We start from the raw sequence: 14,321 nt of genomic DNA on the forward strand, positions 1-14,321 counted from the left end.
CGCGGACGGGGGGCGGGGGCGGCGGGGCTCGGGCCGAGGCACGGCAAACCCCCCTCCCCGCCCACCCGCCGGGAGCGGGGCGGTGCGGTGCGGACACGGCGGCCGGCCCGCGACGGCTGGCCGGGGGACCCGACGACCCGGCGCTCGGGGCGAGCGCGTCGGGGCGGGGCGCGGCGGGGGGGGACGGAGGGCGGTCCCCCACCTCACCCAACACGCCACGACGTCGGCGGACGGGCGGACGGGCGGCGGCGGCGGCCCACGGAGCGGGGCCGCGGCAGGCCCGGGAGGCGAAACACACCGGGACGCGGCCCGGGGGTCGGCAGACGCGACGGACGAGGCAGAGCGACGGAAGGGAGAGAGGGCCGACGGGGCGCGGCTGGCTCGCCCGCCGTCGCGGAGACGCGACGACGACGTCACAGAAGCCGTGGGCGGGAGGGGGCGCGGCCGCACGCCGCCGCGGGGGTGCCCGTTCCTAAGGGCCCGGACGCGAGTCGGCCACCGGGGCACGACACGGGGTCTCACCGCCAGAGGCCTCCAGCGCAGGGGCGGTCCCGCGGCACCCAGGACGCCGACTGGCCTTTCCTCGGCCCCCCCACGGGTCCCCCCTCGCGGGGCTCGCGACCTCCCCCCGCCAAACACCCACGAGCCGCGGCCTGCCCGCGACAACACTCTTCCCGCGCGCGCGCACCGGTCCGCCCCACCTCGCGGGCCCCCCACCACACACACACACCCCTCCGCTGCCGCGCCCGACTTCTCCGCCTCGGGAACCGTGAGCTCTCCACCCGGGGACGCCGCCCGCCGGCCGAGGCGGCCGTGGCGGGGGGGGGCGACACCCTCACGTGGGCGAGGACGGCTCGGTCCCAGACGGTGGAAGGGGGACGCGGTGCGGCCGGGTGGGGTGGGGTGGGGTGGGCCGGGGGAGGGGGCGGCGGCGGCGTCGACGGCGACGGGGAGGGGGCGGCACGCGCACACGGCGAGGGCCGCGGGGCAGGGGCGCGGGGCGCCCGCCCAGGGAGGGAAAGTGCCGAGGCACGACCGGGCCACCAGGAAAACAAGCGCGGGGTCCCACCGCCACACACACGAGGGCGGTCCCACGACGCCTGAGACGCCGGCCGGCCCCAGCCACCCCGGGGCCTCCCACGACCCGGCCCCGCCGCCAGGCCCCGCGTGCGACGGTCCCCCCGCGTACCGCGGAGGGACCCCGTCCGTCCAACCGAGCTCAAACCCCTCCGTCCTCGCCAGATCCGCCGTCGTCCGAGTCCGACCCCCGGGGCCCGCACCCCGGGTGAACGCCCCCGAGCGAGGCGGCCCGCACCGTGCCCGCAACACCGCCACCGGCTGCCGACTCGCGGCGAGGGCAGGCGCGACGGGCTCCTCGCGGCTGCGGGACTAGGGAGTCGTCGGGACGCCCGGGCGTCCCCGCCCGCCCCCCTCGGCCTCGCCACCGAGAGGGGGGTGTGTCACCGCACGCGCACGCACACGCACGCGCACGCGCGGCCCCGCGCCGGACGCCCGGCCTTGGCGGGACCCTCCCCCGACTCAGAGGGGGGAGGCGCGGGCCGCGGTAGGCAAAGAGCGGCGCCCGGCCCCACCGCGGGGCCGGCGCAGAGAACCCTCCCGCCGCGAAGGCGAGGGGCTCCGCCCACGTGCTCTGGCAGTCGCCAACACCGTGGCCACTGCACGCGCGGGAGGGGCAGCGGCTGGGGGGTCCGGTACCCCAAGGCTCCCTCTCGGATCGCTAGAGAAGGTTTCCTCACCGAGGGGGCGTCGTCCCCCCAACCCATCGTCTCCCCTTCGGGCCCGCCCACGGAGGCGCTCCACGAGCCGCCAAAGTCCACGACTGGGCGGGGTTTGGGAGAGGGGTCTGCGGTATGGGTAAGCACGAGGCCCAGAGGAGCATTCGCGGCCACAGCCGGGGGCACAACCTCCGCCGCCCCCAGGCCCGTCCATCGGGGGCCCCGAGAGGAGGGAGCACGCCCGAGAGGGGCGGAAAGACCCCCTTCTCTCACAGGCCCCGGCCCAACGCGCTCGCCACCCACGCCCGCGTGCGACCCCCTCCCCCCCGACCGCCACAAACACACACACACGTGGGGGGGGAGGGTGGGCACACGCGGACGCTCGCCTGGCCCGAGTCAGTCCCCCCGTGCCACAGCAACACCGTGGGAGGACGACCGCGACGAGGCGGCCCCTGTTTCCCCCAACCGAGGGAGGGAAAACAGAGGCACGCCTCCCTTACCGTCTCGACCCCCCCAAGAGAGCCACTCACGGGACGCACCACCGCGGCGGCGGGGACCCCGAGGAGCACGCTGGGAGAAGGGAACGACACCACCGCTCGGCCTCGGGCACCTGAGGGACGACCTGGAGCGCTCCAGGGGCACCACAGAGGATCGAACGAGGCACGCTCACGCACCGGCAGGGGCGCGCGGCGCAGCGGCGGGACGGCACCCCCCCACCAACGCGGGGAGGACCGCCCACGGGGGCAACACGCCGAGGAGGCGAAGCGAGAGCGTCTGCTGCGTCCGAGGACCACGGCCCCGCCACCCACGCCGTGAGGCAGGGGGCGGGAGGCCGAAGGTCAGGGCCGGGGACCACCACCCCTGCCCTTCCCCACACCCCTCGACAGGCCGGGAGAGCGTGAGGAGAGAGGCGGGGAGGCCCGCGGACAGAACGAGAAGAGCGGTCCCGTTCGCCAAGAACGTCCGTCCCTCGTCTGGCGCGACCTTAAGGCCCGGCCCAGGAGAGCGCGACATCACCACATCGATCAGTCATGCCAGAGAGCCAGGGACCACCAGGCCCCGAAGGGGAGGGGCACGCACAGCGAGGACCATCACCAGAGGAGCCTGCTTCGGCCTCACCGGCGGCACCCCAAACCCCCTCTTTCTTTTTTTTTTTTTTTTCTCCTCTCAGGCAAAAGTGGCCGACGACCCCGCGAGTGAGGAGAACGCCTGACACGTGGCACGGAGCCTGCGGGGTGGGGTCGTCGTCTCAGCCACCACCGGGTGCCTGCGGCGGGGAGGGGAGTCACACGGGGTAGAAGACCCAACGCCCCGCCGCCCTCGGGTGAGCCAGAGACCGGAGGCGGCACCGCGGGTCGGGTCAGCCGGACGCACACACGAGAGCCGGCGCGCAGGCCCAGGCGGGCGGCTCAAGTGGCGAGGGTCGGCTCGGCCACCAGACGGCGATCCAAAGCCCAGGACCCTGCGCGCGTCCAGACTCCCAAAGTCCTCAGCGACAGACGCCAGAGAAGACCGTGTCAGCACCTATCTGGTGGCAAAAAAGGCCCATTTCGGGCGAAAAAAATCACGGCGCCCGGCAGCGGGGCCCACGCACGCGTCGCAGGGGGGGTCCCCGGGACCTCGGTCCGGCCGCCTGTCCCCAACACTTCCCCATCCACACCAGCCCCGGAGCTCTCGGGGCCATCTGGTCGACCCGAGGAGCTTGGGGGGAGTGGGGGGGGGGGGTGGGGGGGAGGGGGGGGGCGGGCCAAGCGGGGCGGGCAAACGTGGGAGAGGGCCGCGAGCCGGGTCGCCCTCCCCGGTTCACCCGCACGGGCAGGTACCGGTCCCTCCGAGTCTCCGGGCCAAGACTTGGTGAAAGGAAAAGAAATATCTCACTCGGCCGTCTCCGACGAGCGGGCCCCACGGGGGACCGCGCCCGGGCCCGGGCCGCCCTATCCGGGCCACCCAGGACGGCTCGGGCGGGCCGGTCCCCACCCCCACCCCGGCCGGGACTCGCGGCGGGTGGAGGAGAGGGGGCGGGGGAGGGAGGGTGAGAAAAAACTCAAAGTCCGCCGACCAGGACCCCCCGTGGGCACGCTGAAGGGCCGGGTGCGCCCTCCCCGGCCACCCGCGCGAGCAAGGCCCGGTCCGTCCACGTCCACGGACCCAGGGGCACTTGGAAACATTTTGCCCCGGGAGGCGCCTCCCAGGCGACCAGAGCCCACGAGGGAGGGACCGCACCCGGGCCCGGGCCCGGGCCGGTCTCTCCGGGTCACCCCTCGCGGCCCAGGCCGGTCCCCACCTCCCGAGTCCGACTCGGCCAAACATCGGTGAGAAAGAATCCGACCACCGGGAGGGGCCCCACGCGCGCCCGCCACCGAGCCCGTCGCGCCCGCCACCGGCCTAACCTAAACGCACGGGCCCGGGCCGGTCCCCCACCTTCCGGAGCGGGGCGCTGTGGGGACCGCGGAAGAGAGGAAGGGAGGGTGGGGGGGGTCGGGGAATGAACGCTCCAAAGGGTGAGCCAGGAGAAAGCCCGACCGACCGCCCATCCGCAGGCGCTCCGGAGGGCGCGGAAGACCCTCTCCCTTCCCACCGCGGCGGCCCGGCCCAGGTCGTGTCGGGTGGCCGGGTCGGTCCCCGCGGCCGGAGGGGAGCGGACGGATGCTGGTCGACCGGGCCAGGCGGTCCCCCAGAGCGGCTCGAGAGCGCGGCGACGGTCACACCCTCATAGACCTGCACGCCCAATCTCAAGCGACAGCAGGAGGCGCCCACGCCTGGGCGCCACCGGGACAGTGGCCACCAGCGTCGCCTGGCTGCCGGAACTCTGCCTCGGGCCCGGCGGCCGACTCACAGCCCTCACGAAGGTCGCCGAAGCTCCAGAGACAAGGGACAATATAAAAGCGGCCGCCAGGTGGCTCCCGACAACCGGCTCCAACGTCCCCGGGCCGGATCCCTGTCGCCGGCCGGCCACCGAGGACGCGGCGGCAGCGCCGGGCCGCCCAAACGCCCGAGCTCAGCCCGGGACGAGGCGGCGGGCGTCTGGCGCGGCGGCCCCGTGTCGTCCATCTCGGAGCTAGCTCCCCGGTCGGCACGACACGACACGGTGCGACCCGGGCAGCAGACGGGGGTGGGGGGGTGGGGGGCGGGGGAAGCCGGGGAGATGTCGCCGGGAGGCTGTCTCGGAGGAGACGCGCTCCCCAACGCGATTCCTGGGCGGGGGGGAAATCCCGCGGAGACGCCGGCGGGGCCCGGGGCGCCCGGCACGGGTTGCCCAGAGGGGCACGAGCAAGATCCCCGGCTGCCCGGACGGGGGGGAGGGAGGGAGGGAGGGAGGGAGGGAGGGAGGGAGGGAGGGAGGGAGGGAGGGAAGGAGGGAGGGACGGATGGAGGGACGGAGGGACGGAGGGACGGATGTAAGGACGGAGGGACGGACGGAGGGAGGGAGGGAGGGAGAGAGAGAGGGACGGAAGTCGGGGACTGGCAAACCGAAACCAGGCAAGCGCTCAGGGAACAACGCAGGAATTCGTCCAAAGACAACACATGGGTGCTGCGAGGGTGGGGAAAATGCACTTGCGGTCACGAGAACATGGATTTCATAACGGACTGACCACGATCCATCACGGGCCGGGCGGGGGTGGGGGGGGTGGGGGCGGGTGAGGCGGGGGTTGGGGGAATGCGGGCGGCTGGTGGGGAGGGGGCGAGGGTGGAGTCAATAGCCATCCACTAAAGAAACTGAGTTCCGGTACGTCGACACAAGGCAACACTCTGAGTGCGAGTGTGTGTGAGCGTGTGTGTGCGTGTGCGTGCGTGCGTGTGTGTGTGGAGTGCGGTGAGTACTGACAGCGAACCGTAGTCCCACCAGGACCACACCAAACCATACCAACCAAGAAGTCAAGCTGTAGAACTTCTCTGGCCTTTAAAACAAAGAGAAAAGCGTGCACGTATCGCATACGTACACACATTACGTACGCTTGTGGCATACGTATACGTGGACGTGGACGTATAAAGGCCTAGGACAAGCCCAAGCACATCCCGTCAGGGGAGCCTATCCAAAACAGACCAAGACCTCACACAATTCAGCCTCCAGAAAACAAGCGACCCAGTGAGAAAAGTGGGCAGGAGGCCAGAACAGAACATTTTCATTAGAGAAAAAAAAGAAGAAGAGAAAAAAAGAAAAAAAGAAAAAAGAAAGAAAGAAAGAACACAACTTTCTTAGTAAAAACCAAACAAACAAAACACAACAACAAAACAAACAGAAATAAAACAGAAAACCTCTTTTAGTGAAAGAATTCAACGGGGCAACGAAAAAAGCGCACACACGCATCTCTCTGGACGAAGATATTCGGACAGGCACAGGATCTGGAGTTGCGACAGCAAGTTCGTACAAGCAGAAAAAGTGCCTCCTTCCTCCCGATCCAACACGTATTTTTCAAGCTGAGAGAGACCACCACCACCGTGGCACGCCGGAGGGAGGACTCAGAGATGTCACCCGGCGGGTGAGAGAACGGCTCTCCGACAAAAGACAGCAGTATGGAAAACAGAAAGGAAGTCCCTCAAAACACTGCACAGAAAACTACCATGCGACCCAGCAACTCCACTAAGTGCCCACGGAGGGGGTAAAGACGACATGTACATGTCTATCTGTACCAACACCTGTAACGATGGAGAGATAGGTACGGACGCACTGTTAGCGCTCTCTGTGCCCGTACGTCTATATCTATGAGAGAAGGACCGGGTGGGGGGTGGGGGGTGGGGGGTGGGGGTGCGGAGAGAGAAGTGAGACAAAGAGTGGACAGTCACGTGAGTGCAGTAGGTAAGGAAGATTAAGACGACAAACAAACTCCCAACAGTGGTCCTGTAAGTCAACCATCAAGATTTCGATATCATGATGTCATCAAGCACCAACCCTTCTGAAGGGACACAGCGACACACAGGGCTCACTTGGCAGGGCAGTTCAGGACCCTAAAATGACCGTGAAAGGTGAAGCTCGAAAAAGCAATCTTGTTCATCCACGGGGGGAAAATACCGTTCTCCCACGACATTCAAAAATCCTATCAGGGGGCTTCCCTGGTGGCGCAGTGGTTGAGAGTCCGCCTGCCGATGCAGGGGACACGGGTTCGTGCCCTGGTCCGGGAAGATCCCACATGCCGCGGAGCGGCTGGGCCCGTGAGCCATGGCCGCTGGGCCTGCGCGTCCGGAGCCTGTGCTCCGCAATGGGAGAGGCCACAACAGTGAGAGGCCCGCGTACCACAAAAAAAAAAAAAAAAAAAAAAAAAAAAAAAAAAAATCCTATCAAAACATTTTAAAACTCTCTTACTCGCTCACCATTTAAAAGGTAGAGAAATAAAAAGAGAGCCAAAGTACGATTTATTGAGTGGTGGACCGTCACAGAAAGCATGCCATGAAAGCCTCCGATTCATTTTGGAAGGTCCTAGGAACAGCAATCTTCAACATTGCTCTCCTGCCTGCCTTCTTGGCGTGGTATCTTTTCTACATCTGGATAAGCAGTCCTAGGTTTTGTGTGTTTGCTTGTTATTCCCCTAACTGAAGATCAGCCTCCAACACGATAACCCTTTGTGCCCTCTGGGTCCTGAACTCTCTTCTCTGGAAGTGCTTTTCTGAATGGGAACGGTTTCACCAACGTCATCGCCTGGAGACATCTTCAGCCTGTCCTCCCCCCACCCGCACCCCCGCCCGCCCCCCACCCTCTTCCTCCTCCTCCTCCTCCTCCTCCTCCTCCTCCTCCTCCTCCTCCTCCTCCTCCCCTTCCTCCTCCTCCTTTTTTTTCTTTGTTTTCTTCAGCTCTCCTTGCGCTGGTCTCTCACACGGTGGCAGCGTTGTCCTAGGCATGCCCAGGTGTCTCCTAACCCCATCCAAGTGATGACTCCCAGCGTCATCATTTTGGGTTTCTTAGCCGCACTTTCGTCGTTCCCGGGCAATTCTTTCTTTTTATTTTCCATGGACGGGGGAGACCAGACCGGGGCGGGGGGCAACACAACGACACACTGCGTGTGACCTGGGAAACAGACACATACACGCCAGGCAATCACCGACAGGCTCTGAAAGAGGATCGGTCCCCGGACACGGGGCACGCACGTTTGTTATCGGTGGAGTCACTGCAGACCGAACGGGAAGCAGCAGACTTTGAACTTGACGCAGCTACCGTTCATCCATCGCGGAAACTGACATTTGAAACACGTAGTTAGGCTCTTGGTGCGATTTCACCTAGTCATTGAAATGTGTGCACAGTGGAACCATGGAAAGTGAGACAACCCCCCCACCCCACTTCTACCAAAGGTCGCCAAATGAAGACTCTCGTTTGTTTACAAACCAAATTTCCTATCCTTAAATTTGGTGGGAGCTTTCCCTAAGGATTGCACGGGAAGGTGACTTCCTCAAGCGTTGGAGTAGTTTTCCTTAGAACTAGAGAATTAGAATTCTGCTGAATGATGAACACACACCTCGCTTAAGTTTCTGCTAGGAAATCCACGCACCATGTGGATCGAACGAAAAGCAAAATGATTTTTTAACAAGGTCTTCTCTCCACTTCAGACGAATTTTACAGGGCGGGGAGGGGGGAGGCTAGGCTTCTCTGTTTTTCATTTAAGGTCCTCTGAAACGTCAGTAAGTGTTCGTGATCCTACTCACGTGTACTCTTGTCCTCCATCCAATCGTCAGTCATCTGGCAGAAGGAGAGCCTGCCTCATCCACGGCAAACAACATTCCGACACTCAATGAGAAAATACATTTCTGGTGCTTTCGCCAAAAAATGCAAAGCCCCTTATTTAAGCTAATGGAATTTAAAAGAAATCCCTAGTACCTAGGAACAGAAGAACAAAGTGAAAGAAACACAACGCACAGACTTGGGGGATAGAAAGAAAGAAAGAAAAAGAAAGAAAGAAAGAAAGAAAGAAAGAAAGAAAGAAAGAAAGAAAGAAAGAAAGAAAGAAAGAAAGAAAGAAAGAAAGAAAGAAAGAAAGAAAGAAAGAAAGAAAGAAGAGAGAGAGAGAGAGAGAGAGAGAGAGAGAGAGGAAGGAGAGGAGAGGAGAGGAGACAAGAGGAGAGGAGAGGAGAGGGAGGGAGGGAGGGAGGGACGAAGGAAGGAAGGAAGGAAGGAAGGAAGGAAGGAAGGAAGGAAGGAAGGAAGGAAGGAAGGAAGAAAGGAAGGAAGGAAGAAAGAAAAGATCTCTCAACCTAAAAGTTTTTGTGACAAACGGACAATCTATGATTTGGTAGGTTAAAAAATATTTTTGGAACGTAAAGTTCTTTGAGACACGAATGGAGAAGAAAACAAGAAAAGGACAATCAGAATTCGGAACCCTCAGAAACCTGAATCGGTCATGAACAGGAACTAGGAAGCCAGGGTGAACGGCGTCTGTGACACCAGTGATTCTGGACTGGCAAAGGGATGATTCCATTTCACCAGCATACATTTTCACACAGTGTCACTTTTTAAAAATGTTTTCTTTTCCCCAGAGTGATGCCAGAGGTGTGGACTCATACATCGAAACATCTTTAGTCTTTCTGTAATAAGGAGACAGAAGTAGGTCCACTGAGACTTGTCGAGCCATGAACGAACGTTTCCATAGGTTATCTTTGGAAAGGATCCAGACATTCCACGAATTCCCCATCATTCCACTTATGCCAACTCTGAAGTTTCTAAAGTGACCCAAAAGGTCTGGGCGAGACTGTTTTTAAGTAGACATACCACAAAACATAACGCTTCTTAAGGAGTTCCTGCACCTAGAGCTATCGACATCACTTGTTCGAGATCCCATGACGACGAGATGGCCCGTGAACACTTCCTGAGACTTCAGACGATGATGTCAGCCATCATCCCCAAGTTCTTTTTCTTGCCGACGAATCTGGTTCACTCCCGTGAACTTACTGGATTTGGGGTCGACGTAGATAGAAGGAAAGGATGACCTCGAACGCTGATCACGCTAAAGACATGCCTAGTTTCATAAAACCCATACCTTGACCTTGGCTATTCTCGGCTGAAGGGTTCAGCCTAGATCACCACCTGAACTTGCCTAAAACCTTTGGGTCCCTTCCCTTTCTAGTGGACTGAATTCCGGAGTGCTCCCTTCTAAGCCATTCAAGAGAGCTCTCTCACAAGTTCATTGCGGCACTCGGATCCCTACGCAGAAACAGGCCAGCTCTAGAAGGGAGCTACAGACATACAGTACCTGTTACCAGGCCCTTTCCAGATTCTGGCACAGCAGTACCAGAAAAATGAAGGTCGTTTCCACAAGGCTTCTAAGGCTAGCACGGCAAAACTTTTTTTTTTTTTTTTTTTTTTTTTTTTTTTTTTTTTTTTTTTTAATTAAAAGAGATAGCTTGTACACAAGGGAGAAGGCGGTGGGTGGGGTGGGGGTGAGAGGCAGCCCCACCCCCCCCACCCCCCGAGTTGCTTGGATCACGAAAGGGAGAGTTTGTCTCGGGATCACTGATCATTTCCAGAAATCCTCCAAATTCTTGGATCATCAGCAGCTGGTTCCACGGTGGCTACCTGTGGGGAATACCAAGTGCTTCCACGAGGGGAAAGAAGCGCATGAGAATGTTCGGCAAGAAAGCACAGGAACAGATAAGGGTTCAATGTACAGCTGAGCTTCTCGTCTTGGGACAACTAGGTATAGTCGTGGGTGGGTGTCCACAGAGGAAAAGTTCATCTTCTTTTACTCCCGCGAGCCTCGTGTGTGTGTGTGTGTGTGTGTGTGTGTGTGTGTGTGTGTGTGTGTGTCTGTGTCTGTGTCTGTGTCTGTGTGTCTGTGTGTGTGTCTGTGTGTGTCTGAGACTCAGGCCCCCAGGGCTGATCTGCTCATGCAATTCCATTTCCCCTCCCCCTCCCCCTCCCCCTCCCCCTCTTCCTCCTCCTCCTCCTCCTTCTATGTACTTCTTTCTGTCGAGGAGATGATTTCCAACTCAAATGCAGACCAAAAGATTTCTAGGTTCCCAAACTTCAGGGTTCCATGGATCAGGGTGTCCAAAATCTGCACAGCGCCTTCAATAACGGCCCTCTTTCTCAGTGCACACAAGTCAACCCCAGACCAAGGCACCCTAAGGGCAAAAACCCTCCAGGATTTCTCCCACCAGACCCCGAACATCAGCACACACACCCTCCCCCAGTTTCTATTTCGTATCGTGTGGGCTCAGGCAGACAACAAACACGTCCATCGTTCGATCATCTTCCTTTGGCGTGTTTCGTGAACGTTGCACCGGCCGAAGAAACCTAAGTGTGCAAAAGCTCATCCCCGTGTAAAAGGCTTTGGCTTCTCAGCGAAGGGGTCGAGCCAAGGGACCTAGGCCCCTCTGTCCACTTTTCACTGGGTTCACTGGCCTCACTGTTGTCCCAAGCGATGGCCGGTCAGATCTCTCACGGTCATTCTTCTTTTGGCCTTCTGGTTTTAGAGAGGGTTTTCAACTGGGGTAAAAAGGGCAGGCTTGTGTGGGGCCCTTTCATGGTGGGGAGGGGGTGGGGGGGGCCCCGTAGAGGTCCCTCCGATTCACCCAATCTCAGGCAGTGCCCTATTCAAAACGTTTGTTTCCGGGCTTCCCCGGTGGTGCAGTGGTTGAGAATCCGCCTGCCAATGCAGGGGCCACGGGTTCGTGCCCCGGTCCGGGAAGACCCCACATGTCGCGGAGCGGCTAGGCCCATGAGCCACGGCCACTGAGCCTGCGCATCCGGAGCCTGTGCTCCGCAACGGGAGAGGCCACGACAGTGAGAGGCCCGCGTACCACAAAAAAAAAAAAAAAAAAAAAAAAAGAAAAGAAAAGAAAAGAAAACAGAAAACGTTTGTTTCCGTCCCACCAAGAGCCCACCTTTGGAGAGATTCCCTGCCTTACACGTCCTCTCCGCTCCTCCTATTCATCCACCGTGATCCACCACCACCACCACCACCACCACCACCACCACCACCCCGCCGGCCGACCTGATCTGTTCACCCTGAAGCTGGCAAGCAGTAAGGGTGCTCGTGAAGCGAGGATCCGTTGGGATTGGCCAAGATGGCAAAGTGGCGGCGGGGGCGGCGGCGGCGGTGGGGCGGGGGGGGGGTATGTGGAGGGGACTCGGAAAGTACGAGGTTACAGCTAACAGCTGCTGCTGGCAGATAGGTCTTTGAAACAGGCTGGTGGCGCCCTGGACTTTGATACCGTCCATTCTGACCATTCCTGTTCTCCGTGAGAAGGGTGTTGGGCCCAGGATCGGCCACCCCAAAACGGGCCTCCGTGGCACATTGACGATTTTGAGCGAAGGGGGACTCCAGAAGCAGCCACGTTTGTCCGAGGGACACTGGGATTCTCCTCTGTGTCTCCCTGAAAGCGAGACATCCATCTCTCGGCTGAAAGGTGCACTCCCTGCCTCCGGAGGTAGGAGGCCGCCGCCGCGATCGGCAAATTAGGGCATTCGGGCCCGAGAAACCTTCGGAGACAAACACTGCGGACCACCGCAAACCCGAGCTCTGTTTAGCTTCTTCCTTCGCTCGCTCGTTCGCTCACGGCACACCCCAAAACCTAAGTCTCTCGGTCCGGTTCCCTGTCTGTCTCACCCATGTACCGTTCGTTCCTCGGTCTGAGCAGGAGAGACGCCGCCCGCTTCAGCCACTTCTCAGCCCTCGAATGAAAGGAAAGGTCACCCCGCTCCCCCCACACACCTTCGTCTCTCCGCGCCTTGGGCCCATGTTACTTTATTTTTATTTTTATTTTTTTGCATTACACGGGCCTCTCACTCTTGTGGCCTCTCCCGTCGCGGAGCACAGGCTCCGGACACGCAGGCTCAGCGGCCACGGCTCACGGGCCTAGCTGCTCCACGGCACGTGGGATCCTCCCGGACCGGGGCACAAACCTGTGTCCCCTGCATCGGCAGGCGGACTCTCGACCACTTTGCCACCAGGGAAGCCCATCGGGCCCATTTTAGAATGAGTCCAGCCACAGGAACTCAAGAGGGGTAGAGGGGGAGATCTCCCCCTCCCCCAAACAGGAAGGCACCTGGAACCCCGTTCCCACCGGCCACCCGGCTCCACTTTGGGTGCGTGAATCCTAGTTTGCCTCCTCCGGATCTTTAAATGATCTTCCACGTGTTATAACAGACTCACAAGGAGAGAAGCTTACGCATGTATTTCTTCTGAGTTTCATGCGACACGGGGAGCCCTCCTAAGAAAACAAAGAAAGACCCAGAGAAGCGTCCGAACCTAACATCTCTTCTGTTGGATCTGAGCAAAGAGAGGCAATCTGAAAAAGCAACTATACTCTGGCGGGGGTGCGGAGTGTGTGTGTGTGTGTGTGGGGGGGGGGGGGTGTGAGTGGGGGTGGGTGAGGGGGGGGTGGGTGGGTGGGGGGCGCGGGCGATGCCAAAGGAGGATGAGAACTCTTAGAAATTCTTAGGCATAGAAAATTAAGACGGATCCGGGCCCGCGCCTCTCCTTTTCTCGTGCGTTGGGAAGATCATTTGGCTCTCGCCGGCTGGGATGTCATCTCCCCACGAACCATCAGGCGAGCTGTGGGGCGGAAAGAGGGAGAGCAGGGTTCAGAAGAACGTGGAGAAGATGGACGCTAGATGCCCAGAGTCCACGTACCCCGCCCCCCCCCCCCCCCCCCCGGGAGCAAGGATCTCTTCTTCGTGGGCACACGATCTTCCACCACGACCTCCGGACCGTGGTGCCAAGTCACGCCCACGCGAAGACAGGGCTCACCCAGGGATATGGGCTTGTGCCACAGAAAGGGAGACAGCAGGGAAGTCACCGAGCTTAAGGTATCTGACTCTCGTCGGGTCCTCGACAGGCGGAGGGACACATCTTTCCGACACGGTCGGGGCCGGCTTAGAGAACCGCTGCCGACGACCGCACCGCGAAGGAAGATGTCTCTGCGGTCTCGACAGAAGATCCAGTAGGTTTCCCAAGTGGCGGAGCTAGGAATCGATCGGCCAGGCAGGCGTGTCCAATCTTCAACTTTGGGAAGACACGCGGACTTTTACCCCCCCTTTTCGGCGGGGAGCCTGTAGAAGATCAGGCCGGGAGGAAGGACACAGTCTGTCAGTCGTTGCACGTGATGTTAACGTCCAGGCCAGGAGGAGCCATGCCAGGACTGACTCCACAAAAGGGAGAAGGTGACCAGTTGCCTTTTGAGGACCATGGCTCTCTACGCGGCACGGAAACCAAGGGAGCAGGGGCCAGGGTAGAGGCCGGCAGGGTCGTCAGAGGCCCAGCCAGGACAGAGACCGGTGAGGTGCGAGCCTGAACGAAGGCAGTAGAGGGGAGAGGGAGAGAGGGGATGGAGCAGGACCTATTTCGGTCCCGGAATCGGCAGAACCTGGTATCCCGGCGTGAGTCTTTAGAAACACCGTCCAACTCCACTCCACGGGCAAAATACAAGGTAGAGGGCGGAGCTTTCTGCACCCAGGATCCTCCCGAGACCCAGGCGAGAAGGGCCCTTCCCACGGATGGGCTCCACATCCCACCAGGGTCGGTCGGTCGGTCGGTCGGTCGGCAGGTCACCAAGACACAAAGAAGCACATTCTTTCTTTCGAGAAGCTCTGTCCCCAGGACCTGGCACTCAGCACACTGGTGATCTGCCAACCAGAACCCTTAAACACCTCCTCAGGTT

Source organism: Kogia breviceps (assembly GCF_026419965.1).
Source record: "Kogia breviceps isolate mKogBre1 chromosome 20 unlocalized genomic scaffold, mKogBre1 haplotype 1 SUPER_20_unloc_4, whole genome shotgun sequence".
In the NCBI taxonomy this organism is placed as follows: domain Eukaryota; kingdom Metazoa; phylum Chordata; class Mammalia; order Artiodactyla; family Physeteridae; genus Kogia; species Kogia breviceps.